This window comes from Neopsephotus bourkii, unplaced genomic scaffold, assembly GCF_033783945.1.
Source record: "Neopsephotus bourkii isolate Nb327-2 ecotype Australia unplaced genomic scaffold, CSIRO-AGI_Nbou_v1 NB_911, whole genome shotgun sequence".
NCBI lineage: Eukaryota > Metazoa > Chordata > Aves > Psittaciformes > Psittacidae > Neopsephotus > Neopsephotus bourkii.
The window spans coordinates 1,059,115-1,074,252 of record NW_026901405.1 but is presented as its reverse complement, the minus strand read 5'-3'; the positions used below and the strand labels follow the sequence as shown (position 1 = coordinate 1,074,252).

At 39.4% G+C, this 15,138-nt stretch overlaps 1 protein-coding gene across 11 annotated transcripts in view; it reads right to left on the bottom strand.

Annotated features, from left to right (window-relative positions):
- ZBTB20 (zinc finger and BTB domain containing 20) overlaps positions 1-15,138 on the bottom strand; it is a 481,633-nt gene that overhangs the window by 373,138 nt on the left and 93,357 nt on the right. The window contains exon 1 of one of the 11 annotated variants that reach the window (XM_061357694.1): positions 13,183-13,823. The exons of the other annotated variants lie outside the window; for them this stretch is intronic. The gene's annotated coding sequence lies outside the window, so the exon portion shown is untranslated. Of the gene's footprint in view, positions 1-13,182; positions 13,824-15,138 lie in introns of those variants that run through there. 11 annotated transcript variants of the gene reach the window in all.

The following is a 15,138-nucleotide window of genomic DNA, read 5'->3' as shown; positions in this document are numbered from 1 at the left end:
TCTTTTATACACACAGCTCAGTGCATAGGTGATACTGAAGGTAGACAGAAAAAGTATACCCTGAACTGAAGAACTGTAAGACAATTTTTAACAGGCTCATTAGAAAAGATTGCACTAACCCCAGAGTTGTTTGTTTTGTCAATATTGCCTACACTGTGTTAAGGTCATCAGTGCAAGCTTCTTATTAGCCATGTTCCCATGTTGATAATCAGGCAAATTCCTGTTAATTTCAGGCAGAATCTTGCCTGAATTGGAAGGGAGCAGGAACTGGTTAAGGCCATTAACCAGATGGCATGAAGATCTGGCACTCTGATGTTATGAACAACTACCAGTCTGGTGTCTACCTGCTACTTAAAAGCCTGCTCACAAGTCAAGCCTGAGCAAGGCACTTGGGATGTTTGGTCAGAAATACTACAATGCTGACACACGTGCTAAGGGCTTCTGTCAGAAATGAAACTGCTCAGATAGGTTTTACCTTCCTTTTTGGATTCAGCTTTCCATTTGGATGAGAGGCTGAAAAGGGTAAAGGGTTCTCTTGTATAGACGCCAACAAAAACAAAGGTAAACTTAGAATTTTCATTAACTGTAAATTACAAGAGCAAACAGAAATAAGGATTGATGTGAGCAACAGGGAATGCTAAAGCTTCACCAAATGTAATGTGTAATGCCTCAACCCAAACATATTTTGGGATGACTGCCAAGAAGATGGGTATAAATGTGGGAGGCTTAGTAGAGTACAGTTTGAGCTAAAATGTGTAAAGTTTTCACTTGTGCTAAGGAAACATTCGTAGCTAGGTAAAAACAAGGCCTTATGAAAAATCCAATTTTGCATCTAATCTAAATTTCCCTGGGCAAAGCAACTGCTCTCTTCCTAAAATGATCCTTGAGAGAGCTGGTGGTAGCATGTAATTATTTAAGATAGTATTGCCATGGGTTAGGCATTAGCTGAATATTCTGAAGTCTAGAGCTGCCTTATCTAGCATTAAGTGGTTTGATGTTCTCATCTAAACCTGAATTGGAATTCCTCATTATAATGCTTTTGTCATTTGATGGTCCAATGACACCCGTACAAATACAACCCAGAAATGTCATCTCTGTCTAACAAGCTTTCATGTGCTCCCTTACCTTACAATTTGATCAGTTAGATCTATTGACCCAGAATCTCCTAGTAGTGAGGGATACAGCATCCCAAACCACTAGAGCTTCACCAGCGAAACGCAGTGTCCTGCATGTTGTCAGGGCTGCAGTGGAAAGGGCATTAAATAACCCAACTAATCGTTCTGCATTGCTAAAAATCCCCCAGCAGAAAAAGGCCAACATGGTTGAGTTTTGGTTATCTGCTGTCATAGATTCGCCTCAGCACTAAGAAAGAGTATGAGGCGCTCAACTAAAAGACTAATATTCATGAACTAGGACTTAAATTTACTTCCCATCAGAAAAGCAGTGGACAATTCTATTAAAGGCAAGAGGCTGGAGAGTAAAAGGCCATAAATTCTACAGAAATGTTTAACACAGGCTCATTTCTCAGCTTTTTTTTTTTTTAAGCTACTTTCTTCTTGAGTTGATAGACCAGCAAAAAATGTCAACAGCAATAAAGCTTCTTACCTATTTTTCTGCACAGACTTCAGAAAGCATACACAGTAATGAAGCTCCAAGAAGCCATTTTACTGGCTACCACTTCAGCTTTATTGGTGTGACTGGTTCCAAGATCTTGACACAGTAACACCCGTTACTTCATGTTTCTCTGTGTTAAGTGCAGGGTACATCCTTCCCTCTCTGTGCCTGAGATGATACAGGATCTGCAGCTGACAGATAGGGGCAAGCTTTTGATTCCCCTTAATGCACCTGCAGGTCTACAGATGAGAAAATGTGAAGTGCCTATTGACAACACAGTACAGGAATCATACTGACAATACCCAGTGCGTTCCATTACTTGGCAAATAAACATGACCCTCTGGTAAAGAGATGGTGGCAACAGAAACTTACCTGATTTAAAAGAGAATTAAGATCTCAAAAGACACTGCCTATTCATTCCATTGTTCAACAAGTAGATCTATTCATCAGGGAGGACCAAAGGTGACAAGTAACCCTAGCAATATATACACATAACGCTACTTATCACCAGAAGCAGTAATACAGCCTCCACTGGTAGGAGAGACTGTGACTTTTCTTCTGCTAGAGAATGTCACCCTTAAGGCTAACACTGGCATGAGAATGGGAAGAACGTTTAGGAAGAACTCTAAGGTAAATGCAGCTCAGATTTGTCTCCACAGTTGCCAGTGACTAAGTGGCAGGCAAAAACATTTCTTAGGCTGCTCAATAACAGAAATATACAGTGTGCAATGGAGTTCAAAGACAACAGTGATTAAAAAAACCTCTTTTTAAACTCTGGGTAGGGATCCTAGACATTGTGGAACAGGCCAAGACACACTGATTTGGTGACAACTTTAGGGTGAAGTTACCTTCTCTGTCAATTGAATCTTTCCTTCAAAGTGCATCAAGTGTGTGCCCCTCAGCAAAGCTTAGAGGAGTCTCAAAGAACGTACCCTTTTCTGCAGTGGCTCCTGTAAGATAAGAAACTGAATTAACCACACTCTCCACTGGTGCCAGCTAGACCACAAAGTGTACCATCAACACTCTGCTGTAAGGCAAAAGCTATGGTAATTTTAAGAGAATATCAATTATACATCCTGTCCTAGAAGGGCTACAACCTGACTTCAGATTTCTTATAAACTGTCTTCTTGCACTCCTAAATAATACCAGAATAAGAAACAGCAGACTACTTTCTCTGAGATATTTAAAAACTCTGGGATATTCTAAGCAGATACAAGCTAATATTATTATCCTGAATAGCACTACAAGCTGCCCTCCATGCACAGCACCATGCAGGCTGTCATTTTTGTAGTTAGGATGCATTTTGCAGCAAGACTTAACTGTTCTTTCAAGTGCACTGTACTGCTAGTTGTTGTCACAATTATTTATAACTAGGGACATCCATCTCCTACTAACCTTCTGTTCTGGTCCAATACACAGGAAACAGTATTTGGAGCGCTGAAGTACATTTATAAGGATTTCAACTCAGTGTTTCTTAGCCAGATTCTGCCCTCTGCTTTTGACTGTGAGCTCAGGCAAGTCAAAGATGTTATTCAGTCCTCCTCTCTATTGCGTGGTATGAGTGCGTAAAAACTTAAAACTTCATGGAAGGTCAGGATAGCGAATGAAGATGTTCAGCTACAGAAGGGCTTTTTCAAGAGACATGTACAGATGACACTATGAGTTGGGTTTCTTCTTTAAACTGTATCATAAAGGTACTGCAGCACTCTTTAAAGCAGAGAAGCAGTGGAACACTCAATGCCACAAAATAATCTATCCCTAGTTTAGCAGTGAATTATCCTACAACCCAGAGAAAGTTACTTAACTGCTCTGTTTCAGTTTCCCCATCTATCAAATGGGGATAATGATGCCACTCTAAGGTTCTTTAAAATATATATTATCATTTGGAAACTTGTAAAGTGCACCGGAGTATCTAAAAAACCCACCAAGAATACAGGAGTAAGTATTACTTTAAACATTTGCTGCAATACTTTAATACAAGTCATACCTTTCTCAGAAGTACTTTGCAATATTCTCAAGTGTCTTTTTGTACTATTTAAGTGAATCAACAACAATTAGCATACCTCTAGCAACCAGATTTGAAGGTATTACATGCTTTCAGTTTAAACTTGCAACTGTTGGTTGAAACACAAAGCTTTTCATGGACTTCAGTAAGATATGGACTCAGGTATATTCAGTAAGGTATATTTGTCCTAAAATAGTGAAGTAGCACTGTGTTCTTTCCAACAATTAGGAAGTGAAAGAAAAAGAGACTAACATTGTGTCCTGCCTCTCTGACATTCTGTTCAGCACCTACATAACACAGATGCTACAGAAGACCCACTCTTAACTTTGAAGTGCAGGAAAACACATCATGGTAAGAGACTGAGTGCCACTCAAAGCATCCTTTGAAACTTCTGTAAAACTGCAGGTGACCTTTGTATCTGGAGATGGTTTCATGATTAGTTTATTTTTCTATCCTTTTAGAGCACAGAAGAGCAAATTCATTACATGTTTAAAACTCAACATTCTTTGCAGGCTTTAGAGATTCAAATACTTCTACTTCTGAAAGTTTTCCTGCTTAAATATGTACTCATAGAGTTTAATCAAAAAGTGGCTGGACGTACATATTGTACATCAAATTCCAAATCATTAATCAGTAAGTTACATCTTTAAAGGCAGGTATTTTAGTGCAGAATAGAGCCATCTGCTCAACTTTGAATTACAAGAATGGATCACGGAGTTTCTAAAATTCTTAATGTTACAGATAGGACCAAGCATGGAGACTTCCAGGCCCAGAAGATTACTTCCTTCAGACACTGTTAACAATCAAGAACAAGATATCAGAACTGGAAACGGCTTGCAAGTTTTAAATTATTTTATTTTAAACCACAATAGTTATATTAATGCAGGAGAAAACAGTTGTGAAGAATCTGCAGCTATTTTGTGTTTCATAAGTATTTCATTCACTAACTTCGTAACACAGAGAAAAGAATTTCTATCCATCAACTTATTCAATCACATTTCAAGCAGATAAAAATTTACAAGCATTAAGATAGCTACAGTCACCTTATCTCCTAATAAAGAAATAAGTACACATTTGAATACAAAGACAGCAACCTGGATTTTCTTATTCTCATAAAGATTAATACAGTACTTCAGTGCAAATAGGGCAGCTAGATAAAAGTTACAACAGCAACATGTGAAATTCCTTCCCATTTTTAGGTATGATTACACCAGATAATGATTACACCAGAATGTAAGTAAAAGGGAAAAACCAAGGGCATCAAAGCAAAGTTACATTAAAATGCATATATATGTGTGGCTCTGAACCTCTGGTAGACCTGTGAAGAGGAATCACCAACTAGAAGAGGGGAGTGAGGTGGGATCCTCTTGGATATTTAAGAGCACAGAATGTGGAAGAGAGTAGTGCAAGAGCAGGAATATGCCCGCATGGGTTGTGCTAGAGCTTCAAATGTCTTCAGCTCAAGTGACTAATGTGAATGTGCAGAGAGACAACCACTTCAAGCAGAACTTTTTACTGATTAAGTCAGTACCATAAATCTCAATATGTTCCCTGCCATATTGGCAGCCTGTCCCTTTTTTCCTTTCAACTGTGGGCCAGATCCTCAGCTGGTGTAAGTTGGCATCGCGCTTTGTTGCCTTCAGTGGAGCTAAGCCAATTGATGCCATCTGAGCATCTGATACTGTATTTCTGTAGCAGTTAAAAAATGATACAGTTGCATTAATTACTACATAGCCACGTCTCATAACCTCATGGCAGGGGTGGAAGGACTTCTTATTTGTAGTCACCAATCAACATGCAAAGTGTAAGGGTCAACTGGTCATTCCAAGCCCAGTTTGATGGCTGTAAAGCTACTAGTCATGACAAACAGAGAAGAAACAATTTCTCATTTTCCTATGTGATTTAAACACTCACAATTTGTTAACTCAAAGGCATGTAGTAGCTATTCTATGTCCCTAAAGCACCAAAAGCCTTCAAAAATGCAGTGGATCTGACATGGAGAAGAACAGGTAAAATGGGGCAGATAAAAACTGGTTTAACTGAGAAGCCCAATTTCCCCTGCCAGCAGTGGATGCTAAGAGAAAGAGGGTAAGTACACCTTCATCTGTAAGCATTCTGCTACAGACTTACAGCATATCAGAGATGGAAACTGAAAAATCCCTCAGGTTAGAGCTGCAAGTCAAAATATACCAGTACTTTTGTTCTTAACTGTTTGGAAGAGCTTTACACTGATAGCTATGTAGCACCATTCTGCAGAGGAATCAGGAAAAAAATGGTCAGTCATCTTTCCACGGTCCAGAGGAACTGTGGTCCCGGAACTCTGAACATCATCTTAGTCTTCCTGTATTAATGTTTTTGCTTTCTGCTTGGGTTTTGTTGTTCTGAGGGTTGTTTTGATCTTATTCTTATTGATAGGCCACTTTGCCCTATAGAGATAACCAACTATATTTCAACAGCCATTTAGAGTAGGATCTTTGGATTTCTTATACCACGCTGAGAACGTTGCCTCAGACACAGACATTCTTCACTTCATGATTTTCTAATAGAGAAGATGATCACACTTTGATTCAGCAAAGGGAGAAATGGAGCACAGAACTCATTATGGGCAACTGTACATTGGTTTGTACTACCTCTTACAACAACCTGACACTCGTAGTTCACTCTGTGTAAAAACTCCCTACGTTCCATTTCACTGCAGAGGGAAATAACCTTAACCAGAAAATCTTAACACACAAATAAAAGCCTTCTTCTCCAACGACATAACATCTCCTGTTTTCTGCCCAACACAAAACAGTGTTGGTTGGGACTCCAAAGAACAAGGGTGGGCTCAGACACTCAGACATCCAGTAGAAGTAATGATCACTTGCATCAACATTTTAGACGCAGCAAAATGTTCACTGACTCAAGCAGGTTATGGAGGGTTACCGTCTGTGTGTTGGAGGGAGGGGTAAATGGGGAGTTATTATTCTGTAGCATTTGAATCTATCTTGGCCTGCTTTCATTTGCTTTCCTGCCCTTCCCAGTACTTCCTCTCATACATAATTATCTCCTCAGCTCCTAAGTTATTTTGGTTTAAGCATTTTATCCCCCCTGGACACTGAACACTGAGACCGTACTGAACATTAGACAAGCAGATGCCCATCTTTGTGTTTAAATGGGTAAAATAAAAGTACTAACCTATCAGACAAAAGAATACTTATTCTCCACCTACTCATTAGAATTTGCATGTTATAGCAGCATGCACACTCCTAACAGGCTTCCAAATGAGGGATTGGAAGTAAGCAGACTCATTCTACAAGTAAATGTAAAATAAATGACCTTACATGACTTAAGTGTATGTCACAGAATGAAAACAATTTGCTAGGGATGTAACGTAACTACCTCATAAAAAGCAAAGGCCAAAACATGAGATGATAAACCCTGTCTAACTGACTTCAACAGGCATTTTGCTTGTGTAAGGACAGACTGTGAAATTCAGGGCTTCAGCCACAAAACAACACAGCTACTGAGAAACAGGAAAGAAAGAATGAAAACACAGAGACAAGGAAACATTAGAGAAGGCAACATACTGGGGAAGGATAAGAGTAAACAGGAAAGTGTGAAGAGATTAAAAGGAAACAGGAGAAGCTATGGACACATTGATTTGTTAAAGCTTTTACAGGATTGACTGCATGTTCCTCTGCTCAATACATTGTAGTATTTATATGCAAAAAGACATATAACCAAACCTGCTTAAGCAGGAAAAACTGTCCTTTTGGGGAGCGAGTTTCTGTCAGTGCTTCTCTTCATCCATGCCAGAATGGCAGTCTCCAACTTTCTCCCTCACTCTTCCCCCCTCCAGATGAATTCATAGCTCAATTCCCCCTCTAGCTCTCATCAAAACAGTTTGCTGATGAGAAGAAACCACTTTTTTTTCCCTAATGGAAAAAAGCAGAAACAGATTCTCTCGCTCTCTCTAGCCCCAGCTCAGCAAGAATTTCTATCAGAAGAGTGCTGAACTGACCCAACGATGAGCAGAATTTGCAACCAAGACATAAGGAGTCACGTTAGAACCAAATTTCCTTGACACTGTCTGTTTACATACCAGGAAGATGCCAGGATGCTGCTGAAGTGTCCTCACATTCTTTCTGAAACACTCCTGCTGTGATGAAATGTCTTCACAGCCTCACACATTTGCTATTAGGTTCTGATACTACAAACAGAGGGAAAGGATGGAAGCTCTACTACTGTCATTCTGGAGAGTGTTCCACTAGGAACAACTCTGGATGAAGAAAAGAAATCGTGGACAGCTGAGTGTAACTCAATGTGGCAGATAAGTTCCACACTGCAAAAAGCTTTGAAACCTATTGCACACCCAGTAGAAAATGTAAAAGAGTTTTAAGCAGACACATTCTGCCTAACTCAAATAAAATTAAACCAGTTGATTAAGAATGTGTCTTAAATTCACATGAAGAGTATCATCCATCTTTAAAAGCCTGCCTTCCCACTTTTATATATCAAATTTGGCAGAAATATGTCCACATTCATTCATTTTGTCTTAAGTCAGTCTAAGGATCCAGCTGTTCTGATATTGATGAAAATGAGAATTTTAATCTTCAAATACTTCATTTAGCTATTATTTAAGAAATATTATTGCTGAAATGAGATATTCCCTCCACCAAAAAATGCTCATAAGAATAGAAATATCTGCCTTACTTTTTTGTAAGAAATTTTCTGTGTCCAAATTTTATACCAATCCATAAATGTGTTTATTCATCGTTACCACAGGGGAAGAAAGTAAGTAGGAATTTTTGCCTGGCAGAAAACCCTGCAAGTGACAAAGCCTCTAATTTTGACTTCAGTGGAAATTCTGCCTCAGTGTGGATGCACAGGATTTGGCCTATGCTTTGCAGAGATAACTGGGATTCAAGCATATTATTACTTAGATAATTGTTTTGCTAGAATCTCCAGTGCAATCTTAGAGGAACTGGAGGGAATGAGCTTGACAAGAGATAAAAGAGATCAATTACTACTGTGCCCAGCGGACATAGAGTGTCCAGTGGACACCGGTTGGATGGGCAGAAGATGCCAATTCATCCAGTTTAGTTTTAGATTGCTAACATGCAATTTCTTTCCTCCCCAGAAACACGGTTGGCATTTATATCCCCATTTCTTATGTAATGCAGCTTTCCTAATATTTATTATTTATCAAAAATACTTGTTTTCAGTGTTTCCCTAGGAAGCTGATACATCCAATTTCAATTTCTAATCAGAAAAAGGATGCAGTTGCTACAAAGAGGCCAAATGCTGAAATGCTTGCTCGGGATTTAGACTGTCCACTGTTAGAGATGCAATGTGACTATAACTCCCCATGACATCTAGCAGATAGGACTGGGGAAATCTGGCCAGGCACCTCGATAATAAGCAGCAATATAGAGGCTACGAAGCCTCAGAACTTCCATGTCTCAAGCCTGTTTATCCATTTTCTCTCCATTGAACCTTCTCTCCTCCCTTTGAAAAGATTTGGAAGGGAACCAGGAAAAAAGCAACAAGCCCATAACCAGGTTGTTCTGCTCCCTGAAGGAGCAGAAGAAATGGCTCCTCAAAAGTTAATCCCAGGTCAAAACTTCTTGCTGCACTTCTCTAGTCTTAACCAAGAGAAGGGATACAGATATCTTTTATGCTGGAACAACCAAATTTGTATTTACTCCAATAAATTGTTTTCCCTTTAACCTGTGGGTTTGCTAGCTAGCAACAATTTTGGACATCTCGCTGTTTTGCTAACACTCTGTTACAATGTGTATGTCACTGCAGAATTTGGCCACGCAAATCTTGACAGTAATTTGCAGCTCTGAAACAATTCTGAAGTATTTCTTCAAATCCTATGCTGTCAAAACTCAGTGAAACTGTGAAAAGGATATGAGGATAACAACAATAAACACTGCAGCTGGGTACACAAAACGCTGCAAAGAATAGGGGTTACCAGAGCAAGAAAATACTGTTAATTACTTAGCATTGTTTCTTGAAGCGCAATACCTATACCTGGAAACTACACATCCCTACCTCTATATCACATCAATATTACAGGCGTAAATCTAGAAGAAAAGAGAAACCTAAAAGAGAAAGGAAACAAACAAAAAGGTACTCACTAGGCAGTACCTGCATATGTTCAAGCAGCAACTCCACTTTTCCCATTCCTTCTTGTAGCAAAATGCTATACTATGAGCATTTCGAATATTAGATTTCTTCTCTGGTGTGCCCAGTGATGGAAGCCCAAAAGAGTTAAAGGGTAATACTCAACAGAAGCCAGTAATACTTTTTTTGTTAAAATATCCATGTAATGAGAATACCACTGTGATGGGAAGTTTCCACCTTGGGTGTCAAGTACTGGTGTACTCAAGCTTCTCCTATTCCTGTGGCTTAGGCAATGCTCTGCTCAGGAAGCTCAGGATAACTCTGTCCTCCCATTATTCTGGCATGAGCTAGCTCAGCAGAAGAGACTTTTATGCTGATATGACTCAACCAAAAAGTACTCCAGCCAGATACACAAGGAAAACAGAAAATACCCCACAAACAGCCATCATATCATTCTTACGCATTCCAATGTAAAGTGTTTACAGGATTAAGCTAGTAAGAGCACCGACACAATAACACGTGGTATGGCCTCATCCCCAAGCCTCCCTCACCTGAATAATCCCAACGAAGTGTGTGTGCAGTCCCTTGCAGGAATTGTAAAGTGCAGAAAACGATGAAATTTGGGAGGAAACACAGCCAAAAGCTGAAGGACACAGGAGCGATGCGACTCACTTAAAAATCCCCAGAAAACAAACAGAACTTCATGCATAAAACTGTTTCTGACTTTTGATCTTTTCTGTGGGACACAAAATATCTCCCATGAGAATAAATATACCAAAGCAAAAGCAACCCCTCCCTTGACATTTTATTGTATTTCTATAATTGTCTCAATATAGCAGATCAATTGCATTTGAAAATGCAGCTATTAAACCGTAACTAGACCAGCTTCGGAGCCTTTGTTTGTCAATTGCATCAAACAACAATTCTTCTGCAGACAAGAAATCAGACTGTATTTTTACAATAATTGCAAGTCATTTCTGGGAGAAAGAGGTAGCAACAATACCCAAGGAAATAAAATAACACACTTTTGTGCTTTCCCATCAAACCCGACAGTGGTATGGGTTTAAATCAGTCAGAGGCAGCTACACATGAGAGATTGCGCTCTGCAGGCTCTATCAGTCAGAAGTCAAGGATACACGACCATGATTTATCATACTTTTCATGGTAATTAGCTAGAGTGCCATTTTGCTTCCAGTAGCATCACTCAACTTTCTTTTTTTAATTTGGTCTTTTCTTCTGCAAATGAATTTACATATTTCTCAGTCTCCCATCCCCTACTATGTTTTATTTATGAATATAGGCCTTCCTGATGGTAACTTTAATGCAAAGAAGGTGGTAATTAGTGTACCTATCTGCAAAGTTAATCCCTTTCCCACAATGTCTGCAGAGAAGTTTAAGGTAAGTAACAGTTTACAGTCAATATTAGGTTTAATTATGCTTAATGAGGGCAACTGTCTCTGTCTACTAACTGCATCTAGGTGTGCAGCTCCTATATGAGTTTTTCTCCCAGCTTCATTCTGCACTGTTAATAGTGCCACTGTGCAGGGTACGTGTGATGCTTTAATCCATAAAACTGTTCCAGGAGAGCCAAGCAACTGAGGCACCTGTTTCAACACAAGATCAAAGGGAGGAGAAGGGCCTTAAAACAATGACAGCTTTGTGTAAGCAGAAAATTTTAATGCCTGGTTATGTCAAAAAGAAAAGAAATGCAATGCATTACAGAAAAGAGGAAAACCGAAAAACCCCACCACACAGATGTTGCCCAAGCCCTTCCTCTTACAGAAATGATTTCAATGAAATAAAGCATTTGCTCCCTGTTTTCAGGGATCACTCCCAAGAATGCTTCCTGTGGAAGTTCCTATGTTCTTTAAGTTCACCGAAAGCTGCGTTCACAATTAATACAACTAATACAAAAGAAAGAAGATTTCTTGTCTTACTCCTATTTCACAAGTAGGTATCTTCCACAACTAGAAAGATTGTAGAGGAAACTGAACATGAAGTCAAAAACAAAACCTCAGATCCAAAACCAGTTCTACTCCAGCTGCTCTGGTTTTAGCCTCTGTGCAATGCTGTTACTTCAGCTGCATCTTCCTAAAACGAAGATCCAGATTTACAGTTTACTTTGTTACTTATTCTGCCATGGCATTTTCCTTTGTGATTTCATGTATTATCCCCTTAGGAAATTCATGCAATGGGAATTTTTTTTATACCCATTTAGTACTACCTATGAAAATTGTACCTTCCTAAACCTTTGATTCTCTAGGATGCATGGACTTGGGGATGGGAGAGAGGTGTGTATATGAGTGACTAAATTTGCAGGTGGGAGAAGTGCTGAAAAACAAAGCTGTTTGATTTCCAGTAAGAAATGGAAGTGCCAACACATAGAGAAACTGTTCTGTAAATGGAAAGCTTAGCTCATTTATCCAAAGCAGTAGGAAGTGAGGTCTGCATTTCGTACATATCATGATGCTCGCTCAGACACAGCTTAGGGCTTTTATTACTTTCAGTTTCCTTCTTGCCGTAGTGAGCGCCCTGCACAAGTCCACATTCCTTCCTTATTTCTCCCATTGGCAAGACTTCAGGAAAAGAAATTCTGGTTAGAAAACTGTTCAGGAAAGGGGGAAAATCTGCTGCTAAATCATGTTTTTTGGTTGCAAAAAACGTCCAATTATTTGACTGTTGAAATAGCAGTTACTAAAGTAAGATTTTATTCAAAGATAAAACTCTTGTAATCCTGGAAGCTATACCCAGAGGAACATGTTCTGGCCATACAGCTTCAAGTCCCTTTCTTAAGGCTTATATGTATTATTCCTACAACACGCCATACTAACCCTAACACCCATATTAATGGATGTTAGGGAAAAGGCTTTGAAAAGACAAGTGAGATTTTTAATCGATGTCTTCCACCCTCAGAAAGTTGATCTAAACATGTAAATACAAGTTCAGCCACTATGTAGAACTTCTTATAGCTATGTAACAAGAAAGAATAGATACCTGCTTTCACAGTGACAGTATATTCTTCCTTTTGCTATTTTCATCAATATTCAGATAAACACGGAGTCCATTATGAGATGAAAATTACTTACATGCACATATATTCCCCAGAAAATTGGCAAGGTTTTGTATTCAAGAAGGAAGCAGAACTAAGGCGGGGGGGTGTCACTTCTTTAATACAAAATCCAGCAGCTAGCTTAATTTAACGACTTAAAATCCTACAGAATGACTCTGAGGAGCAGGATAATTTAAACAACTCATGATTTGAAGGACACTTTCTGGAAAATCAAACCGGAGAATGAAAAAGAGCACTTAATACAACTGGCCATCACCAGGAGAGGGCATATTCAAGTTATTTCTCACCTGCTGCTGCCTTTGAGTTAGTGCCATAAAGCTTAGGTAACTGAACGTTAGCCTATTTTACTAAAGCACAGTGCTAGAGACAATGGGATTACCTGCAGGCCACTGATGTTCAGTGTACATACACATGTAACTCTCTGCTCAAAAATCCACAGGCAGATATCCAAATTACAGGAAGCAGATCTCCCAGAGAGAAAGATGGATGTGGGCATTACTGTGAAAATCTGTGCAGTTCCCCCCTCCCTTAGACAGCTCGCTGGAAACAACCCACACACACCAACACTTTTCTGAAGAGACTGGGAGGAAGATGGGCTTTGTTACTCGCATCAGTCTGGATAATAACTAGGGTTTTCCCATTACGGTCTTGCTTCCATGTAAATCACTGCTCAGATTCAACAATTATAGCAGAGAACCTTGGGAAGATAAGTATATTTAAAACTGCAAAACAATCAAAGAAAAGCTATTTCTCAAATATCCAAATAGCTCCAGTAAAATTCAGGGCTTTCCCAAGACCTAGGGAGGTTCAGTCACCCTTAAATGAATTGAATCCCCGCTACAGTATAACATCCCAGCAGAGACAAAGACGTTCTCCCTTGATGACTTCTGAAGGAATGATGAGAGTCTCTGGTCTTGGTGGAGGACCTGAAGAGACATACAGTTTGGTGGCCTCCAGAATCTCAAGGAGGCTTAAAGCTTATATTGAACTGGCTCATTTCACTTTTATAGCCCAGCCAAGCAGGTGGGACTGGAACGTTGTGTTTTAGCCACATACCAATCAAGTTGTTCTAACGTAACTTACAACAAGAGCTCTTAGACACAGATACTGAGTCTTGGGGCAATCCCATCTCATAAAGAACATTCAAATGTGCCGATAAACATTATTGTAGAGATGTTACAATTCAGAGGAAGGAAGAAGTTTCCCATCAAAGTCCTGCAAATGACCGTAATTCGGATTATTACAAAATTAAAGGAAAAATCCTTAGGAAAATAAAATGCTCCATGAGTGACTCAGCAGTAACATTTTTTGCTTCTTTACTGTTTTCTTCAATATTGATTTCTTGCCAGAAAAAAAATACAAGTTTTCAGCTGCCTGTCTCTCCAAAGAGCCTCTGCCTACTTCCCTGAATTCTCTCTGCCATCCTTAAGATATGCCTTCTGAAGGCAGAGACTTGTATAATCCCCAAAGTCCTATTAATATAAGTAAAAATGATACAAGTTTGATTCTAAACAACCAAAGGGAATAGCTAATATGGCCTCAAAGCTGTTTTTTGGAGTCAGAATGGCCTACCTCTTCTACTTGGCACTAAAATGTGGTGCTGCCGTGTAAATGGTCCAGCTCACACTGCTGCTGACTTCTTGCTGTCCCTCATTTTATTGCCTGCTATTTCATTTGCTGCTGCTGGAGGAAGAGGGGTTTGGTCTTTTAATGACCTGTATTGCTGGCAACAGTAAGTTATGCAGTAAGGTTACTCTGATACTCTGGTTTTGACTGGATGGTTTACAAAATGAAAAAGGTCTATGGAAGGTGCTCAGCATCATCACCACAATCTCACCAATCCAAAGCTGGATTCAGCTCTAACTGGAAAACAGACATCCACCTATAGAAAGAGGGGACAGGGAAAGAGAGAGGGAGATAGGGATATAGTGAGGGAGACAGAAAGAGAGAAAGGCATAAAAAGAGCAATAAAGGGAGGGAAAGAGGGAAGAAGAGAAGGGGAAAAGGATTTCAGAGTACTGCCCAGTGAATAATGTATCTATTGAACTATGCAGGACACAATGATGTTTTGGTGTTAAAAAGTTGCACCACCAGATGGAGGTTTTAATCCTCCCTTTTACAGTTATTCTCTTGTCAACTCCAGTTCTACTTATATGGGAAAACACAGAAGCAAGTGCCTAATGGGTTTAAAAAACACAACAGAATAGAAATCTGACCAGGAGAAGGAGCAAAAAATTTCGCTGTCCTGAGCTATCCATTGAAGAAAATTAACTTTCCCAAAACAAACACCAGAGATATTAAAGATCAGCCCTTTAATCAGTCTGGCCACCTGAAT